General features: G+C 39.1%; 1 long non-coding RNA gene across 2 annotated transcripts in view; it reads left to right on the forward strand.

Moving 5' to 3' along the window:
• The first annotated feature begins 3,341 nt into the window (after nt 1-3,341).
• The window catches only part of LOC123601090, a 30,077-nt gene continuing 11,196 nt past the window's right edge, over nt 3,342-22,222 (forward strand). For both annotated transcript variants that reach the window (XR_006713964.1, XR_006713963.1), the window contains exons 1-3: nt 3,342-3,390; nt 4,591-4,706; nt 9,537-9,623. This is a non-coding gene — a long non-coding RNA (uncharacterized LOC123601090). The remainder of the gene's footprint in view (nt 3,391-4,590; nt 4,707-9,536; nt 9,624-22,222) is intronic.

Here is a 22,222-nt window from a genome sequence, read left to right on the forward strand (position 1 = left end):
GACAGGCTTGACAGCAGTGAGCCCGATGAGGGGCTTGAACTCACTGAGCCACCCAGGTGCCCCGGAGCCCATCCCATGCAGAGAAGAGGCTCCTCAGGAAAGGTTGGGAGGGCTCTGGAACCCAGGTAAAGCAGGCTGGATGCAGGGAACTAAAGCACAAACCAGGAAACTGCTGAATTGCACTGAATGTTGCTGTTTGGAGCATACCTCTCATTTCTTCATTTTGTTGACATCTTAACACAGCTGCAATGTGGTGCAGTATAAAGAGTCTTAGACTTGGGACTCCTCTCTTTCTACTTGTTAGCTAGCTTTGAATGTTTTGTCAAGTGGCCTCATCTCCTCGGATCATTTTCCTTATTTTATTTAAAAAAATTTTTTTTAACGTTTATTTTTCAGACAGAGAGAGATAAAGCATGAACGGGGGAGGGTCAGAGAGAGGGAGACACAGAATCTGAAACAGGCTCCAGGGTCTGAGCTGTCAGCACAGAGCCCGACGCGGGGCTCGAACTCAAGGACCGCAAGATCATGACCTGAGCTGAAGTCAGACGCTTAACCGACTGAGCCACCCAGGCGCCCCTCATTTTCCTTATTTTAAAATGTGACACTTTTAACCTAATTTCACTTTGTGGTTAATAGGATGATGTGAGAGACAGGTTGTGTTTGGATGCTGAGGGTTTGTATCCACTGAAGTCCTATTCTTCTGTGTTACATTTCCCATGAAACCAGGGCTTGAAGCTGTGTGAGTGGACAATAGTCCTGGAAAGCAGAGGTTGGAAAGGTACATGTCAGTGATTCTAGGCAAGGGGGCATCAATTAAAAATAGACTGCACCCTTGTTTGGAAGAGGTAGTGGGACTTAATGGAAAGTAACAAGAAATGCTCATAAAACAGCTCTTTATGCACAGAGAAGCCAGTTTTTGCCTTGTTGCTAAGGTCCCAATTGTTTCCTGGCTGTGTTTTGTGTGTCTGTGTCAGGCCATTCTGTGGGTTCCTTTCAAGAACTTGGTGATATTGGCCTGCAGATAATTAGATCAGTGTCATCACTTTCACTGTCCCCCTTTTTATCCTGCTGGGACCATTTGCATGAAAATAGAAGTGGGCGATATTCCTTTCCCATTAGCAAGGCTTAATTTCTTACTGGGATATATCTTGGGAGAATCATCACATATAGCAGCTTTGGAAAAAAGTCCCAAGTCGATGTGTAAGTGAACTTGCTTTAAAGAGGCTTAAAGATGCAAATGTTCAGCTAAGCCATCCACTTCCCAAACTGACCTTCAAAAATTTCCCCTCCTGATATAGAAGATCTTCATCTGGGGTTAATCAGGTTGCAGCCTGTGTAAGAGAAACTTTTAGGAAGCTTACATTCTATAGTGAAATTGGTTCTGATGTTCATAAACATTTACCTTTTTATAGGTCTTTCCTCAGCCTAGGGCCTTTCAAAGAGCTAGACCTAAAAGAAACCTCAGTTTGCAACAGTGAAGTTTGAGAGGAAGAGATTCACATGTTTATCATCAATTTGTTGTAAAGCAATGCAGGTGTAGTAGATCTGAGAAATAGGAACTCTCATTCATTGCTGGTGGGAATGCAAAATAGTACAGCCATTTTGGAAGAGTGTGTCAGCTTAGAAAGCTAAACATAGGTTTGGCATATGAGTCAAGATTGCACAACTAGGTAGTTGCCCAAATGAGTTAAAAATGTATGTTTACACAAAAACCTGCATAGGAATGTTTATAAAAGCTTTCTTCATAACTGCCAGGACTTGGAAACAACTAAGTTGTCCTTTAATAGGTGAATGGATAAACAAAGTGTGGTACATTCATTCTATTGAGTATTATTCAGCAAGAAGAGAAATGAGCTATCAAGCTGTAAAAAAAACAAAACAAAACAAAACAAAAACAAACAAACAAACAAACAAAAACCATGGAGGAACCTTAAATGTATATTGCTAAGTGAAAGAAGCCAGTCTGAAAAAAGCTGCATACTGCATAATTCAAACTATATGACATTCTGGAAAAGGTAAAACATGAAAACAGTAAAAAAGATCGGTGGTTGCCCGTGGTCCAGGGGAAGTGAATACAGATGAATGGATGGAGCACAGGACATTTTAGGAGAGTGAAACTATTCTGTGTGATATTCTGATGGCAGACTGTAGGATTATGCATCTGTCCAGATCTGCAGTGAATCTCGCAGAACTGTATAATGTAAACTTTGAACTTTTGTATAAATATTGGTTCATCAGTTGTGACAAATGTACCACACAAATGCAACATACTAAAAATTGGAGAAATTGTGTAGGGGAAGGGGGAACAGATATATTAGAGCTTCCTGTACTTTCTTTGTACATAATATACATATATATTTGGATACTACAGAGGCTCTGGCAAGCTCCTGAAGGAACTTACAATGTAGGCCCTTAGGATTTTGGAGCAAAGCTATATTTTCTCTAGAAAATTACTCTTTCCTTCTGGGAAAACTTCTGAAATGCTATTAGGCCTCGGTGGGTGGGTAGAAACTTAATACCTGATCATGGGACTCTAAGAGAACATGCTGCTGGAGATGCATATTATAAACTGGATGTCATTTAATCCAAGCCATGATGTTGGGTGTGTGCAGTAACCAAGGTGACTTGCTTTCCCAGTTTACCGGCACTGAGAAAGTTCCTAGGATTTGGGATTTTCAGTGCTAAAACTGAGACTGCCCTAAGCAAACTGGAAAAAACATTCCACCAATTAAAAGTGACTTAGATGGAGAGCAGGACTTGATGGGACACATAAGGTGTATAATTCAGACTTTCATCCATCTACTGTTGTTTTGCAAACTTTCCCTAAGCCCATGGCCTCTTGGGGAATTCTCTGTAATCCTTTGACAAAGGAAGAAAATTCTAGCCTGGTCTATATACGGTTCCACGTATTTCTAGCAAGAAATATACTTTTTTTTTTGATAGGAACTTTTGTATGTTTTTATTTATTTTCATTTTTTTAATATGAAATTTATTGTCAAATTGGTTTCCATACAACACCCAGTGCTCATCCCAAAAGGTGCCCTCCTCAATACCCATCACCCACTTTCCCCTCCCTCCCCCCCCATAACCATAATAGACTCTTAAAAAAATCCCCCCATGTCCATCAACTGATGAATGGATGAAGAAATTGTGGTTTATATACACAAAGAAATGTACTTTAAAAAATTTTATTTTTATTTTAGAGAGAGAGAGCATGAAAGGAGGAGAGGGGCAGAGGGAGAGAAAAAGAGAGAATCTCTGAATGGATCCCAATGTGGGGCTCAGTCTCACAACCGTGAGATCAAAATCTGAGCCAATATCAAGAGACGCTTAACTGATGGAGCCACCCAGGTGCCCCCAGAAATGTGCTTGAGAAGCAGAAAAGCCAAGGTTTGTAGAAGTCAATCTGTCTTTTTATTCAGCCATTCTGATGCTTGCTCAAAGTTGTGCATGGGTTTCACAACATGGGACTCTCCCTCTCCATGACTGAACTATCATCACAGTTGGAAGCCCAACTTGCCAACATCAAAGATGAATGCTATACCATGAGAGTACCAACCAACCACCTGGTAACAAGTTGATTTCAATGTCCTTTCAATTACTGACAGAACAAATTTTCTCACTAGAATAGTCATTCTGGGTATGTATTAACTTTCCTCCTCAGATGCTTTGCCAGCTCCATCATCTATAGACTTTTAGAATGCCTTATTCACCCTCACAGCTCTCACATTTCATTGCTTTTATTCAAGGAAATAATTATTGACAGCAGAAGGAAGAAACTATGGGTTCTAGCTCATGGTGTTCACTGTTTTCCTTGTGCAATCATGTTTCCTACTATCCATAAGCAGCTGGCTTTATAGGACAGTAGAATGGTCCTGCTCCACCAGCTGGGAAACCACACTTTTGGAGGTCGGATGCTATTCTACAGTGTGAAACATGTGCTAATCTAACAACCAATATACAATGCTGTTTATCTCATAGCTAGAATGCACAGAGCTAGAAATTTAGGAGTTAAAGTGGGAATTTCTCCTTTTACTGCCCCACAATTGCAAATTTTTTTCTTTCCATCTTTAAATATTTGGTCACTGCTGATTTTAGAGGGCTTAATGCACAAAGAAAGAATATTTTCATGAGAAGACATGCAATAGTTCCATCAAATTAGCAGTTGAAACTGTCACCTGGGAATGTTGGGCTCCTCATGTCACTGATCTAACATACAAAGAAAGATGGGACTGCAGTGGCTGAGGTGATTGATTCTAATTTCCAAGAGAAAACAGGGTTTGCACAATGGGGCAAAGAGAACTGTGTTTAGAAACCAGGGGATTCTCCAGGTGCACTCCAGTGACCAAATAAAGGTAGGACCTTTTATTTGAAGTAAAAGCTTCAGACCCTTTAAAAATGAAGATCTGGACAAGGTTGTGAACCTTAGGGAAATGAGAATTGTGGTAGTTATGCATATTTTCTTGCTTTGTCATGTATATATTTGTATTTATTAACCGATTTCCTTTATTCCACTCTTCCTTTCCCTTACCATACCTATTTTATATAAGGTATGTTGTTGGTGCTTAACTTTATAATTTGGTTCATTAGATTATAGGATATCAAGATGGGATTGTGGCTGAGCTGGAAGAGAAAAGAACATCACCAATAGACAAAAACTGAGAGTAATAGGGCTTTAGGTGTTAAGCCCCTCTTTTGGGCAGAGGGTAAGTGCATTTAAATGAGGGGTAATTATATTATATTGTATTATATTATATTATATTATATTATATTATATTATATTATATTACTATATTATTATATTTTCTACTTTGTTGATTGGAAGTTTACGTATGATAGAAACTTATGTATTATGTCAGCAAAGGGGTGGAATGTACTATATATTATCTATTGTCACTTAGTAGTTGTTTCTACCTCTTCTGTGTTCTCAACCTCTTCCTGTATTAGAGATTTTGGAAAGGTAAAAACGTCATTTCCAAGACTCACTTGTTACTAGAATTCCAAGTGCAATTTAGGTTCCTCCAATGAGGTACATTTGTGTTAGATTTGGAAGATGGAAGGAAGGTAGAAGTCATTTTTATTGGGGTGATGGCAGCTGATGTATGGACGTCAACTGTCAAGAGTTTTTGCAGTGGCCAGATTCCACATTCTGTTGTGAACTTAAGCCAGCAGCTTTGTGAATATTGGGCAGTTGTGTCAACTGCAGTGGTTTCCTAGTTTTCTGAACTTGCGGTAGCAGAAATAATTTCCGGACCTTGAAACCTGGTGGTGATGTGACTTTAACGTGTAGTGCTGGCTCCTTGACTGCCATTCCTTCAATCCCTTTAATGATTTATAAAACATTTAACTCATAGTACATTGGAATCACTGGAGTATAAAATCCTTAAACCTGAACATAAATCAATAGAAACCAACAGTGAAACACAGATTAAACAGAGGGGACAAAAACAAAACAGAGCATCTGGAGATATGGGGCAATAAAAAACAAGTCTAACATATTTGTAACTAGAGTCCAAGAAGGAAAAGAGAGAGAGAAAGAAATTAGGCAAGAAGAAATATTTGAAGAGATAATGGTTGGGAAATTTCCACCTCTAAGTTCTGTTCATCAAGTAACATCAAGAGTTCATCAAAAGTTCATCAACTCTTACAGCCACTTCTCCTTGGATGTTGCCTTTACATTTTTAGCTAATATGCTTAAAACATTTTGTGGTTATAGATATTTTTAACAGATTTATTGAGATATAATTCACATACCATAGAATTCATCCATTTAAAGTGTGTAATTAAATGGTTTTTAGTATATTCACAGAGTAAATATAATCATATCAATTTTGAATCTTTTCATTACTTTAAAAAGAAACCCCACATGCCTTAGACTTGTATTAGTAAGGTTTCTCCAGATAAACAGAATGAATAGAAGGTTTCTCTCTCTCTCTCTCTCTCTCTCTCTCTCTCTGTGTGTGTGTGTGTGTGTGTGTGTATTTTAATAAATTGGCTCACAAAGTTGTGAGGGATGAAGTTTGCTGGGATGAGCTGCAAGCTGAAAATTTCTGCAGGAGCCAATGTTGCAGTCTTGAGTTCAAAGGCAATCTGTAGGCAGGGTTCCTTGAAAGGGACTTTAGTGTTTTCTCTTAGGAACTTCAGTTGATTGGATGAGGCCCATCTACATTAAAGAGGGTAAGCTGCTTTAATCAAAGTCTACTGATTTAAATTTTAAACATATCTTAAAAATGCCTTCACAGCAACATCTGGACTTGCACCATGCAACTGGGTACTATAACTTAGTCCAAATGACACATAATATTGTAACCATCAACAGCCACCCCTTGTTATCTTGGCACCCATATGTATCTCTTAACCATACTTAATCTCCAAATTAAGACAATAAGAAGCAGTTTTCTTTCAACACCTTCACTATCCTACCTCAGGGGTATATCAACTCTCCAGCTCTATATCATAATTTAGTTTGCAAGGACTCTGATCATCTTTCCCTTCTGCAGTATATCACACTGAGTCCATTATATTGAGATGACATTATGCTGATAGTGAGCCAAGTAGTGATGACTCTAGACTTACTGGTCAGATATTTGTGTGTCAGAGAGTGGGAAATTAATCCAACAGAAATTCAGAGGCCTTCTACCTCAGTGAAATTTCTAGGAGTCCAGTGATGTGGGGCATGTTGGCCTATTCCTTCTAAGAAGGATTAAGTGCTTCATCTGGCCACTCCTATAACAAAAATAGAGCCACAATGCCTCGTAGATCTTTTTTGATTTTGGAGGCTGCCTATTTCTCATTTGGGTGTGCTACTCCAGCCTGTTTGCCAAGTGACCCAAAAAGCTGCTGGATTTTTTGGAATGTATGGTAACTCTAAGGTTAATAATTTGAGGAATTGACACACTGTTTTCCAAAGTAGCTGCACTTTTTAACATTCCCACCAGCTATATATCAGGACTTCCACATCATCACCAAAAATACTTATTTTCTGTCTTTTGGATTGTAGCCATTTTGTGAGTGTGAAGTAGTATTTCATTATAGTTTTGATTTGTATTTCCTTAATGGTTAATGATGTTTAGAATTTTTTATATGATTATTGGCCATTTGCATATGTTCTTTGGAGAAATGTTTAAATCCTTTGCTTATTAAAAAAAATACAGGGGCGCCTGAATGGCTCAGTCAGGTAAGCATCTGACTCTTGATTTTGGCTCAGGTCATGATCTCACGGTTTGTGGGATCGAGCCCCGTGTTGGGCTCTGTGCTGACAGTGTGGAGCTTGCTTAGGATTCTCACTCTCTGCACTTCCTCACTCACATGCTCAAAATAAATAAATGTCAAAATAAATAAATAAGCATTAAAAAAATACAGGACATTCCCATATACTCCCTCTCTCCCTAGCCTTCTTACTGTTAACATCCTACACCAGAGCAGTACATTTGTTATAACTGATGAATCTACATTTATACCTCATTATCAGCCAAAGTCCATAGTTGATATTAGTGTTCATTCTTGGTGATGTTCATTCAGTGCTTTTTAACTAATGTGTAATGATATGTCTCCACCATTATGGTACTATTTGGAGTATTTTCACCCCTTTAAAAATGCTCTGTGCCCCACCTATTCATCCTTCCCTTTCCTCTACCCCTGGCAACCACTGATCTTTTTACCATCTATCATTTTGCCTTTTTGAGAATGTTGTATATCTGGAATCATGCAGTCTGTAGCCTTTCAGATTGACTTCTTTTATTTAGTAACATGCATTTAAAATTCCTCCATGTCTTTTCATGACATGATAGCTAATTTCTTTTAGTGCTGAATAATATTCCATTGCCTGGATGTACCACAGATTCTTCTAGCTTCTGGGCCCCTCAAACATTTCTTGGCTTGGAGTAGTGTAACTTTAATGTCTGCTTCTATCTTCACATGGCTGTTTTCTCCTTCTTTCTCTCCAGGTCTTCAATGCCATTTTCTTCTCTGTGTCTCTTTTCCTCTCCTTATAAGGACACCAGTCCTGTTAGATTAGGACTCTCCCTAATTCAGTATGACCTCGCCTTAATTGACATCTGTAAAGACCCTATTTCCCAATAAATTCACATTTGCAGGTACTGGGGATTAGGACTTCAGTCCATCTTTTTGGAGGATAGAATTCTATCCATATCATTCTGCCCTCTGACTGCCCCCTCAAATATATGTCCTTCCCATATATAAAATACATTCACCCAGTCTAAATGTTACCCAAACTTTTAACTTATTCCAGCATCAACTCTAAATCTAAAATCTTGTCTAACTATAATTAACTCAGAGTCTTGAATTCCATCTTCTAAATCATTTCTATCAGGTATGGGTGAGATTCCAACCATGATCCATCTAGGGAGAAATTTCCTCTCCACCTGTGGACTTACAAAATCTAAAAAACAAGTTACCTGCTTCAAAAATAGAAGAGGATGGAATAGACATTGCATTCCAACAAGGAGAAATTGAAAGGACAAAAAGGGTCACAGATCCCAAGCAAACCAAAACTTGGTAGAGGAAATTCCACTGGATTCCATGCCTAAGAATAATTCTTTGTGGCTCAGTGCTCTGTCCTCTGGGCATGCTGGGGTGGCAGCCCTACCCTTTCTGGACTCTGCATTTTTGGTTCTGCCACAGGAATAATTGTTTCTTCATTCTGTCACATCTCTGTCCCTTTCAGTCCAGTGTTTCTGCTGGTATGACATTCTCAAAAACAAAACAAGTATCTGTGAAATACATGGGGAGTCCAAACCATCCCATCAGAGGGTCCTCCACAGTCTTTCTGGATAACCACATCTCTCCTCCTTGCTTCTGCTGAGATGGTTGTTTAACATGCATATTCATGTATTCATAAGCATCTTTAACCATCTCTAGGAAATGGTTTTCTGGCCATATCCCTAGTCTTGTTTCTAGAGCATGCTATCTTGATAGCCAGGAAATTTTCCAAATCATCAAGTACTGGTTCCTTTGTGTTTAAAAGTTTATTTTTTTCAATTTATCCTTTCCTCTTCCATTTTATTATAAGCAGCAAGGGTAAACTATCTTCCATCCAAAGGTAGAACACAATTAGAGTTGCTATAGAAACCTACCCTCCCACAGACAAAGGCAGATTCTGGCCTAAGGGAGATAAACCTCTGTTCCTCTGATTCTGTAGACACACTTTCTCATGTTCCTTCCTCCTTTCGTCTACAGTGAGCTAAGTGAGTCACCTAGAGCACAAATTTAAAGAGGCACTCACTCGCACCATTACTTTCATGACCACAGAGTGAGTGCCCTGAATGCGTTGCTTATCTCACCCATGTCCAGGCCTACCCTTCCCACCTCCAACGTCTCCAACTCCTTCCTCGCTCTATGTTCAGGTCAGAAAAGAGACCCCCCAGAATCCAATAGCTATCCCCTCTCAGACCTTGTCCCAGGGCTTTGGGAGGGTAGAAACAGCCAACCATGTATATGTAGTCAAGCCTCCTCTATCTGCCCAAACTTACCTTGAGTCTTCCCAGATTCCATCTCTGTTCTCTTTCTCTTTTCAGAAGCATCCAAATCCAAGAGCCCTATGAACCTGGTGGTAAAGCAGATCTGCTCTGCTTCTTTTTGCCCAAAGTACTACCAACATGCAGGTGAGCAGATCCTACTCCCTGTATTCCCACAAAGGTGGAAGGGACCAGCCTAAGGAAGCCATGAAGGAGTATGTGGGGCTAAATAATAATAAAGAGACTTATGGTGGAGACTATTAGAAATGAGTAGAGACTATTTGTGCTGGACTGTGTTAGGCTCCTATGTAGCCCGGGAGTCTAGATCCCTAGCCTTTGTTTGTTTGTTTGCTTGTTTTAGAGAGTGAGAGAGCATGAGCAAGGGAGAGAGGCAGAGAGAGAGAGAGAGAGAGAGAGAGAGAGAGAGAGAATTTTAAGCAGGCTCCATGCTCAGTGCAAAGCCTGATGTGGGGCTCAATCCCACCACCCTGGGATCATGACCTGAACTAAAATCGAGTCAGACGCTCCACTGACTGAGCCATCCAGGTGCCCCTAGATCCCTATCCTTTGTTGCCAAGACTTCGTCAGAGCCCCAGTTTCTTAATCCATATATTGGCGTCAAGTCCATAGCAATAACTCTTTAGGAGGAGGGCAGGAATATGTGTGCAGGAAAATGAGCTTAGAACCTGACATCTTTATCTTTCTCTTCCCAGCTTGGCCTAGATCCTTGCTTCCATCTGGAGGTCACTAAGTCCAGGGAATTCCAATTGGAATGTTAAGTCAGTAGGCTTGTTCCTTCAGCCAAAGGTCTAGTGAATAGACTTGCATGGAGGGAAAATACCAGCTGTGTCCAAGCCTCAGACCCAGGACAAAAGTGCTCTGTTCCATGTAACAACATCACTGCTACTCAGAGAAACTTCTCAGAAGAATCTAATATGTTTTATCTGGAACCTAGTACTGAATCAGGAAAAGGAAGAACAATTGTCCACAGGAGGTCAATTTTCTCTTTCCCCTTACTGTGTCCCCTAAAATGGGCTTTTATGGTCCCACCCCATGGCAGAGGCAGTTCTAATACACATTATCTTGGGTTTGGTTGATATTTTCTCATGTTAGATTCAGATTATGTATTTTAGGCAGGAGTATCTCAGAAACAATTCTGTATTCTTCTTGATGTATTCTATCTCAGTGGTGTGTGATTTTAATTAGACCCATTACTAATAATATTTACTTTAATCACTTGACTGATGTGGTAACTTCCAGGCTTCTTTACTATATGAAGTTACTCTTTTCTACTTTATATATAATACATATTTTGTTAGGAGATTCTTTAAAACTATGTAAATAGTTTCTTACCAAACTTTTAATTTATTCATTTATCTAAGTATATGTGTTTGGACTCATACTTTTCAGTTTTATTCAATAGTTTATAATCTGTTACGATCATTATTTATCTGATACTCAAATTGTTTCCTATTTGGTCAGTGGGAACCCCTTCAGGCTGGCATCTGAGTCCTTTTGGCAGATCTCCATCTTTATTTGAGCATTTCCCTTCCAACGCAAAGAGATATTCCAGACTCACCTCATACTTTCCCTCCTCAGGATTGGAACCAGCTAATTACTCAAGGAATCAAGATCTGAGTGCAAAGTATGTTTATTGCTGTTGGACTGTTGCTGCTCCTAGGTTCTCCCAGTAGACAAGACTAGGGAACACACGTTTATGCCTGTATTTATTTCTATATTTATCTACATATATTAAAAACCATAAGTTCACAGCAAAACTGCCAATTCTAATAAAATACCCCAGGGCTTATTTAAAAATTTTTTTTTTCAACGTTTATTTATTTTTGGGACAGAGAGAGACAGAGCATGAACGGGGGAGGGGCAGAGAGAGAGGGAGACACAGAATCGGAAACAGGCTCCAGGCTCTGATCCATCAGCCCAGAGCCCGACGCGGGGCTCGAACTCACAGACCGCGAGATCTTGACCTGGCTGAAGTCGGACGCTTAACCGACTGCGCCACCCAGGCGCCCCCCCACCAGGGCTTATTTTAGACCCCCTGCCCTTTGAATATTTGTACCTCTCTTCTCTAAAAGGGAGGATCCTGGCTCTTGATCTTTAATATATTTAATTTTTGATCAATCCCCCTGTATAAAGCCAATTTCTCATCTGTCTCTACCCCTTGTTCCACATAAATGCCCTCCTTAACTCTCTCCGATATTCTGTGCCGGGTCTTTCCTCCACAAGGATGCCTCCTTCCCTTGTTTGGGCTCTGAGATGTCATACCCCATTCCTCACTGTGCTTTGGCTCTGACACTGAACAAGGAGCTCTCCTCCATGGATTCTCTCCTTCCCAACATTAGACTGGCACATGGGTTGATATCCCTTCGTTGCTTGGGCTCCGACACCTTACAGTGGGCCACTTCAGTTCTCCTACACCCCACCCATCTCACTGCTAGCACAGAGATTAGCTTTGCTCTGCCTTTCCTGAATGCTTTAGGACTGGATTGTTCAGGAAGAGAAAGGTAGAGCAAGAAAAGAAAAGGGAAAAGGAATGGGAGAGAAAGGAATGGTTATGACTTTCTCTCTTCTTTTTAATTTCTTTTCAATTATTTTAAATGTTCATTTACTTTTGAGAGAGCGAGAGAGCGAGTGGGGGATGGGGAGGAGAGAGAGGTAGACACAGAATCTGAAGCAGGCCCAGGCTCTGAGCTGTCAGCACAGAGCCCAATGAAGGGCTTGAACTCGTGAGTGAATTGGGAGGTCATGACCTGACCTGAAGTCAGTCACTTAACCGACTGAGCCACCTAGGTGCCCCTCCCTCCTCTTTTTAAAATAAAGACAGTTGTGAGAGACAGGATGGGAAATAAACGTCTCCAATCAATTTTAAGAAAGAGTACATATGAGATTTGAGGGTATGGACATTCATCCTGTTTCCACTACCCCTATCCAAGTATTTTGAAGAGTCTTTTTATACCCTCAGGTGTATATACACTCTAGTTAAAGAACATTGATGTAGGAGGTCACATTAAATGGAATGGAAATGCCTAGGAAGACATTCCCCACCTCAGAATCCTGACAAAAAGGCCTCCAGACCTTTTAATGACCATAATTTCTTTACTTAACCTGTACTGTTCTACTCCCTTTTTCCTCCCATCCTCCTTATCCTTCTTCCTGTCAAGAAACAAGCTCTCTCTATCCACACCTCTGTGAGGTAGAACCTTTAATGTGACACTGACTCAGGCCCTTTCTTCAAACTTCCTCTTCTTTCAACTTTGGAATGACCTCCTTTATGGGTGGGCCTGCAGGAGAGACTTACCTTTGCCTCTGCTGTGGGCCTGGGTCTCACGGCTTGTGGTAGCTCTGGTTAGACCTCGGGGCTGGGAGCTCTGAGGGAGTCTGGGTTAGAAGAGGGATGTCAAGAGGTAGTGAAGGGGAACTTTGGGAGAATGAGGTATTTTCTGATGGGCTATGGGCTTGGGCTGGGACTGTATATGTGACATATCTAGGGTGGAAAACAAGTTCTAAGTTCCACAAAATGATATTACTAGATAAGCTTTTTATCATCACTATTTTAGAATGTGGAACTGAAAACCAGAGAAGGAACTTGGCAAAGGTTGTGAAAATAGAGCATTTAATTAGACAGATTTTCTATAAATTAATGATTAACAGCCCCAGGTGAACCTGAAACACTGTCTGGCAATCATACCAGGTTCCTGGAATGTGCTCCTTTACCCACTTTCCATAATGGCTTTTCATACCTTTTTCTCTCTCCTCAAACCTCCTACCTCACTCTGCTTGTCTCCTCAGCTTGTCTCCTCCTCCTTCCATTGACCAAAAGAAGCCATTGGTTGGGGACTTTTTCATCTTCTGTGCATCAAATCTACATATCTATACCCACTTTCCCCAAAACAAGGCCCAACTGTATCTGCTTCTAGTTTTCCCTTTCTTGTTGTAAGAGAAAGTAGTCTTCTATTTCCATGCCCTAGCCCTTCCTATCATTTTGCAAACTCATAATTTGTGTATGAAATTTCTGTTTGAACTGTCTATAGATGTTTCTATTTCAAATAGCATTTTATGCTGACCGATACATTGAAGTCCAGTTTTCTCAGTTGTTAAATAAGTATAAGATCTACTGTATTTGGAAAAGATGCGTCCTTGCCCGGGTCCCACACTTTAGAGACCTCACATATCACAAACACATACAAAAATGCATTTATTAAAGATCATGTAGGGGCACATGGGTGGCTCAGTCAGTTAAGCGTCTGTCTTCAGCTCAGGTCATGATCTCACGGTTTGTGGGTTTGAGCCCCTCATCGGACTCTGTGCTGACAGCTCAGAGCCTGGAGCCTGCTTTGGATTTTGTGTCTTCTTCTCTCTCTCCTCCTTCCCTGCTTATGCTCTGTCTCTCTCTCTCTCTCTCTCTGTCTCACAAAAATAAATAAAATGTTAAAAATATATATATTTTAAATCATGTAGATAGCACTGTGATTTAGTCATTGGTGCTTGTACTCTCAAACATCTGCTCTCATAATTAACACCATTCAGGTCCCAGGGAAACACACCTTCATATTTTTGTCTTGTATCCTTAAAACAAAAGACAACTACATCTGAATACAGTAAAAATTTGTGGTTGAATTGTAGATTTTTTGTTTGTTTGTTTTATCTGGTGCCAATTTTAAATTGCATTTTCCACTTACCATACAGTACTTATAAAGTGTAATGTTATTTCCTTTCTCTATACACATATTCCATGTTTAAGTATCAAGAATGCCCAGTTATTTACTATAGCAGCTCAACTTTAAAACTTCCATGGAATTTACTACAGATTTGGGTCCTTTGATGTTCTGTGTGTAGCAATGCTAAATCTATGCTCATGTTGGCTTAATCAACCTCTTCAGTGGTAGGCCCAGAGGAAGCAATGCCAGATGGAGGAGCTCCACCATGGGGCGAGTCCTCAAGCATTCCTCCCCGCACACCTGCATTCTGGTACAGTTTGGTAGTGATGGAGTTGTAGACTTCCTCCAGCTCTTTCTGCTGATGTTCATATTCTTCTTGCACTGTGGTTCCCTGAATTTGGATTTAATTTCCTCTTCTTTTCCTAGTTTCCTAAGGTGGAAGCTTAGATGATTGATATTAGATGCCCCTTGTCTTCTTTTTATTTCTTTTTATTGAAAACATTTTTAAAAAGCTGTTTCTTGTTTTCTAATAAGTACATTCAATGCTATAGATTTCCTTGTAGCATTGGTTTGCTGCCTCCCACAAATTTTGAAAGATTGTACTTTAATTTTCAGTTCAAAATATCCTTTAATTTCTCTTGAGGTTTCTTTTTTGGTCTATGTGTTATTTAGAAATGCATTGCTTAACCTCCAGGGATTTAGGGATTTTCCAGTTCTCTTTCTGTTATTGATTTCTAGTTTAATTTCATTATGGTCTGAGAGAAGACACTGTATGATTTCTATTGTAAATTTGTTAAGGTTTGTTTTTGGCCCAGAATGTAGCTTATTTTGGTGAATGTTCCATGTAAACTTGAGAAGAATGCACTTTCTGCTGTTGTTGGATGAAGTAGTCTATACATGTCCATTTATATTCAACTGATGGATGGTGCTGAGTTCAACTATGTTCTTACTAATTTTCTGCCTGCTGTATATGGGGTATTTAAGTCCCAAACCTAATAAGGGATTTATCCATTTCTCCTTGCAGTTCTATCAGTTTTTGCTTCATGTATTTTGACACTCTGTTGTTAGGTGCATATGTGTTAAGGACTTATGCATTCTTGGAGTATTGACCCCTTTATCATTATATAGTGTCCCTATTTATCGCTGATAACTTTCCTGTCAGTCTTCTCTGTGTGAAATTAATATAGCTAATTTCATTTTTTTATGTTAGTGTTAGCATGATATATTTTTCTCCATCTGCTTACTTTTAATCTATATGTGCTTTAATATTTTATTTTATTTTATTTTATTTTATTTTATTTTATTTTATTTTATTATTTTGAGATTGAGAGAGAGAGCACAAACAGGGTGGGAGCAGAGGGAGAGAGGAGAGAATCCCAAGCAGGCTCCACACTCAGCATGGAGTCTGATGCAGGGCTGGATCCCATGACCCTGGGATCATGTCTTGAGCTGAAATCAAGAGTCAGGCACTCAACCAAATGAACCACCCAAGCACCCCAGTCTATATGTGCTTTATATTTAAAGTGGGCTTTATGTAGACAAAACATAGTTGGATCTTGTTTTTTAATCCACTCTGACAATCTCTGTCTTTAAATTGATGGATTTAGACCATTGTCATTCAAAGTGATTATTAATATAGTTGGATTATCTACCATGTTTATTGCTGTTTACTAATTGTTGCCCTTAGTCTTTGTCCCCCCTCCCCCCTCGCCTTTTTATTGTGGTCCACTCTTTTTCTGCCTTTTTGTGGTTTTAACTGAGTGTTTTGTATGATTCCATTTTCTCTCTTTTCTTAGCTCATCAGTTTTACTTTTTTTTTACTTTTTTTTAGTGGTTCCCTGGAGTATGAAACATACATTTACAACTAATCCAAGTCTGCTTCCACATAACACTACACTGCATTGTGCATAGTGCAAATACCTTCTAATAACAAACTAATCCTAGCTCCCCTTTCCTGTCCCTTGTATCATTGCTGCCCTTCATTCCATTTATACATAAGCATATATATATATATATATACGTATATATACATATATATGTATATATACATATATATACATATACATAGGCATACATAATCAGATACATTATTGCTATTATTATTTTGAACAAATTGTTGTCTGTTAGTTCAGTTAAGAATAAGAAAAAATAGGGGCACCTTGGTGGCTCAGTCAGTTGAGTGTCCAACTTCAGCTCAGGTCATGATCTCGCACTGCATGAGTTTGAGCCCTGTGTCGAGCTTTGCACTGACAGCCCAGAGCCTGGAGCCTGCTTCAGATTCTGTGTCTCCCTCTCTTTCTGCTCCTTCCCCACTCACACTCTGCCTCTCTCTCAAAAATAAATAAACATTAAAATTTAAAAAAAGAATAAGAAAAAATAAAAATTTAAAAACAAAAAGGAAAATATTTTTTTCCTTTATTTATTTATAAACCTTTATTTCTTCTTTCTCTTATGCTCTTCCTTTATGTAGATCCAAGTTTCTGACCTACACTATTTTCTTTCTCTTTAAAGAACTTCTTTTAACATTTTTTGCAGGGTAGGTCTACTGGCAACAAATTCCCTCAATGTTTGTTTGTATGAGGAAGTCTTTATATTTCTTCCTCACTTGAAGGATAAGTTTATAGGGTACAGAATTTTAGGTGGGTGTTTTTTTCCTCAAACATTTTAAATATTTCCCTCTACTGTCTTCTTGCTTGCATTGTTTGTAAGGAGAAGTTGGATGTATTTTTATCATTGCTCCTCTAAAGCTAAGGTGTTTTTTCCTCTGGCTTCTTTGGATTTTTCCTTTATCTTTGCTTTTCTGTAGTTTGGAAAGGATATCCCAAAGTGAGTGTTTGGTTTGTTTGTTTTTTGGCATTTATCCTGCTTGCTGTTCTCTGCTCTTTCTTGATCTCTGATTTGGTGTCTAACATTAATTTGAGAGAAATTTTCCAGCAGCATTGTTTCCAACATTTTTTCTGTCCCTTTTTCTCTTTATTCTCCTTCTGGTATTTTCCATATTATTGTGTTATACCTTTGGTGATTGTCCCAGTTCTTAGATATTCTGTTCTGTTTTTTCCCCAGTCTTTTTTCTCTTTGTGTCTTAGTTCTGGTTGCTTCTGCTGATATATTCTCAAACTTAGAGATTCTTCCCTTAGCCTGTCCAGTCTACTAATAAGTCTATCAAAAACATCCTTTATTTCTGTTACAGTGTTTGGATCTCTAGCATTTTTTTTCTGGTTCTTAGAATTTCCATCTCTCTGCTTGCATCACCCATCTCTTCTTGCATGCTGTCCACTTCATTCATTAGATCTTTTAGCATATTAATCATAGTTAAATTCCTGGTCTGATAATTCCAATATCCCTGCCAAATATGAGTCTGGTTCTAATGCTTGCTCTGTCTCTTCAAACTGTGTTTTTGCCTTTTAGTATGCCTTGTAATTTTTCTTGATAATTGAACATTGTGTACTAGGTAAAAGGAAGTAAATAAGACTTTAGTAATGTGATAGTGAGGTATGGGGGGAGGGGAAGCATTTTATAGACCTATGAATAGGGCTTAGTCTTTTTATGAGTCTGTGCCCCAAACTACGAATTTCACAAGTGCCTGGCAGGTGTGTGTGTGTGTGTGTGTGTGTGTGTGTGTGTGTGTTTTCCTCCTCTTAGGTGGGACAGGATGGCAAGTGTGAGCTGGAATTAGGTATTTCCTTTTTTCCAGGTAGGTCAGGCTCTAGTTAAATATTTTTTCCTGAGGGCAGACCTTCTTCAGGACAGAATGGTCTGGCATAATTCAAGGTGGTTTCTTTTCTTCTGCCCCTCCTATAAGCACAAGGGGATTTTTTTCCTCAGTTATTTACTGTGAGAACTGGGGGAGCTCCAGGAACTTATAAAATTTGGGGGAATCCCATGATGACGGGGTCCCTCTGAAGTTTTTATTTCTCAGGCTTTTCTACACTGAGCCCCCAGCATTTTGCATTAACAGTTCAGGTTATCTTACCCCAGCACTGGTCCCATGGATGTTTCTGTGCCAGTAAATGTGGTTTTCTGTATTTTTCTCTCCCTCCAATTTGGGGGATGGGGGTTTGCCTTGTGACCTTATTTCTCTTATGGATCTAAAAAGAGTTGTTGATTTCTCAGTTTTTTCAGCTTTTTGGTTGTTTGAATGGGATAGTGACTCTTTACACCCAGGACCCAGAAATCTCCAACTTTCTACTTATAGCTCTTGGTTAAATTATTTGGTTTCTAAAAGAATAAATCTAATCCTTTTCCCAAATGATGTACTTTAAATATGTGAAGAAAGCTATCATGTTGTTTCTAGTTTTCCCTGGACTAACATCCTCCTATCCTTGTCTTACATTCCCTTTTTTCTCTTTTCTTACCTTCCTTTCCCTTCCTTTTCCTCTTTCTTTTATTCCCTTGTCAAATATTTATTAAATCCCTACCTAACACATTTTCTGTTAAGCACTGAAAATAACTTCTTTCCTTTCCTCAGAAAAAGTATGCACTGGCAGGAAAAAAAAAACACATAAGATTTTATTCATTAAAATGAATAGAGTAATGAATTAATAAGTGTTCTGAATCCTATAAAAGCATACTTCCTCCTGTGCTTTGGTTTTGATCACCATTGCCTTCCCAGTTGTTTTCCTTTAGATAAGCTGTAATATATTAACATTCTCCTTAACTTGCAATCTGGCTGTAGTCAAATCTGTGCAGATTCAGAAAATCCTCTTATCTCCCATCTTCAAGCTAAATATGTTTTGAATAGGTTAATGATTGCTTGTGTAGGAATAAGTCATGACTAGAAGAGTGTGTTTGAATGACTGATGCCATATGTAAAATATGGACTGGTCTAATATGAATTTTCTAATGAATAGTTATCCCAATGCTAATTGTCAAAATGCAGTCAAGCCACACAATCCACACAGGATGGCATAGCCATTTTGGAGTGCGGTAATCTTTAGTGGAAGGTGAATGAAACTGTCCTGATGCAGGTGTAGACCCTAATAACCATCAGGGCTCATAATGGACAAAGTTCATCCTAGAATTTGTTAAAATAACAGCAGTTTTATTATGAATCCAGAATTTCATGGTGTGGAGAGCCTATGATTTACACTGGTTGATTATGACTCATTAGTGGTAGATGAACAAAAATAAAAAAATACTACTTATTGGGTCACCATAGTTACCATTTAAAATAAAAACGTGCGCAGATATATTTTTTCAACTTCAGGATATTCTCTCAAGGTGGCTTTGAATCGCCTATTGCAGAATCCTAAAAAATTAAATCGATGGCTTAGAATTTAAATGAAAAAGTAGGTTTCAGAAAAAGAGCAGATAACTTCTTAAAAAGGAAGTTTTGCCCTTTCTATACAGCTTTGCAACTGAAAATCTGTGTTTTGATTCCAGTGACCCTGAACAGTAAGGCTGGAAGTTGGCCTTTATTTATTTCACATTGCTTTTCAGTTTTCTCTTTAAATTCCCTGTGATGACTGACTGTTGTTTTTGATGGTCAAATGATGCTTAACGATGAAAACCAGAAAAGGCCTTGACTAGGGTACTGAAGCCTGTAACATGCCCAGGAGCAGATTCTATGTAAAGATTTGAGAACACGAAGCATAGGGAAGCATGTTAAGAAGAATTCCCAGGTCACAACAGCGTGGCAGAGAAAAGCTAAGATCACCATATGGTTATTCTATCTGCCAAAGCACAGTGGCTTTTGCTTCTTGCACCTGAGAGTTATTGGAAACAACATTCCAGCGTATGTTAGTAGATGTTCTCTGTCACCATGCCAGGAAGTTATATAACTCAGAAAAATAAATAGAGAAGAAAGTTCTTCGGAGCACTTATGCATACTTGTGAAAATCTCAGATTTAAAAGAGAGACTACTCAGTCAGACGTCAGAGCACAATACTTAAACCAAACAAAACTCTGAGGTGTAGTGTGAGGAGAAACAATTGGATTCCTCCCAGAGAAATTTCTTATCCCTGAAAGAGAGCAGAAAAATTGAAAAGAATGGCTCCTGGTCCTTTGAATGTTCCAAGAATGAAAGAGAGCCTGGTCTTAAAATACTTTTTAAAGTTAAAAACAAAAACAAAAACAAAAACACTTCTTGTGGCATATTACAGAGTCTTTTCATATTTTCTTTTCAAAATGAGATCATTCCTTTGTACCATTTAAGAGCCTGAGACTCACTTAGGGATGGTGAATAAAAAGCACCACTATCTCAAGCCTGCATTCTGAGCTTTTATGTCTCATTGCCTGTCACAAGGAAGCTTCCTGGACATTTTAAACTTTTTAAAACTTCAATTCAATAAAAATGAAGATTTTCCTTTTAGGTCACCATTTCTTCTGGCAGACTGAGTCTAAAATGCACTTTATTTCCCTTTAATTTAACAGCTCCAGCAGCTTTTCCAGTTAAATCGACTGTTCATTATTGAGCCCCATTTATGAAGGGGCTGTGCAGTGCAGTTTAATGAATCCTTGGCACAAAGCTCCCTTTCAGGACTGGGAAAGAATAGAGGCTGTTCAGGCCCTGTAGGGCTGTATGTCAAAGCCAGCCCATAATGCCTGTCAGCCAAGGGCAGAAATTCCCACTGATATAAGAATGTGCAAGAAATCAACTTTCACCACCGACGAGCAGATTAAGACACGATCAGGAAATGAGACTGTAGGTTTAGAACAGTGACACCTGTTTGAACAGAGGGATTTTCCCATCCCTTGATCACTGTGTGCCTGGAGTGGGGGCTGGTAGAAACGGCAGCCCAGCCAAGGCCTCAAAGCCTTCCAGGGTCTTCTGAGAGGGGACGATCATTGTGGGTGGAGGCACCTTTGGGCTAGGTCTTGTGCTAAGTGCTCTCATATTCCTTTTTCTACTTTAATCTTCATAAGAAGCCTATGAGAATTATTTACATGTAACAAGAGAGGAAACAAAGGCTCATGGTGCTTTATTTCTGGTTCAAGGTGGCAGTACTAATTAGCCACTAAGTGGCAAAGAGGAGGTGGAATGTAGGCCTGTCTGGCTCCCAAGTGTCTGTCTTTTCTAGTGGTCTGAAGTGAGGCTCATCAATAGATTTTGTCCTTTGGAAATATCCAAGTTCTAGTCACTAGGAAGAGTTAAAAATTTTTAATTGCATGGGATATACATTGATTGCCTACTTTGTGCTAGGCATATGTAGTATACATTGGGATTGCAGGCAGATGAGCTATGGCATGAAAATATGAGCAGTGGTAGTAATGGGCTTCCCATACTGCTAGACAGGCCTGGGTTTAAGTCCTAACTCTGAGTATATATAACTTGCATACCTTTCAGACCTTGGGAAACCTTGGGAAAGTCCCTGTCACTAAGCCTTGGCTGGGCTGCTCTTTTCCCAGCCTCTACCCTAGCTGCACAGTAGTCAACTGATGGTGGCTCTGGTGCTGCTGACTACTCTCCTAAGGGTAACACAGTCCAGAGGATTTCTGCAGAAAGAAGTCCTGGATGCTTTTGTGTAGATACTATGAGATCCCCTGATTCTCGAAATGGGTGTGTAGATTCGTTTTCTTTCAGCATCATGGAGCAGATCAAACCTGTTGAAGTATAATTTTTAAAAAGGTAAAATCATGATTCTCAGGCAAATATAAATGAACCACAGGTAAGAGAGTCTATTTAATTTATGAATTAGTAAAGAAGTCATTAAGATGTTATGGTTGGTTCAAAGAACATTTAAAAAGCCAGGTATGTATTATTACAATATTAGGGTGAGTTTGCATAAAAGCTGGGCTATAGGTCTCTGTGGTTCCATGGATAGAAATTTGCATATCTACTGGGCAAAATTCTACCAGGTGATAAGTAGTTTTACTAAATCTCGAAACTTCAACTAATAACAAATTGTGAGAAAAATTAAATTCATTATTCTAGACAATCTCTGGGTGGTCTTTGTGCCTGCATAACAGTGAAAGAATGTAGGACTCACATTTCTACTTCATTTCCAAGTTTTGTGTAACTTTTATGACAAGCCTTATATTTTATCGACAAGTAAATTTGGAACCACCTAGAGAGAGGAAATGATTTTCCCACATCATAATGAGTTATTGGCAAAGCCAGAACTAAAATCC

This window comes from Leopardus geoffroyi, chromosome D1 (assembly GCF_018350155.1).
Source record: "Leopardus geoffroyi isolate Oge1 chromosome D1, O.geoffroyi_Oge1_pat1.0, whole genome shotgun sequence".
In the NCBI taxonomy this organism is placed as follows: domain Eukaryota; kingdom Metazoa; phylum Chordata; class Mammalia; order Carnivora; family Felidae; genus Leopardus; species Leopardus geoffroyi.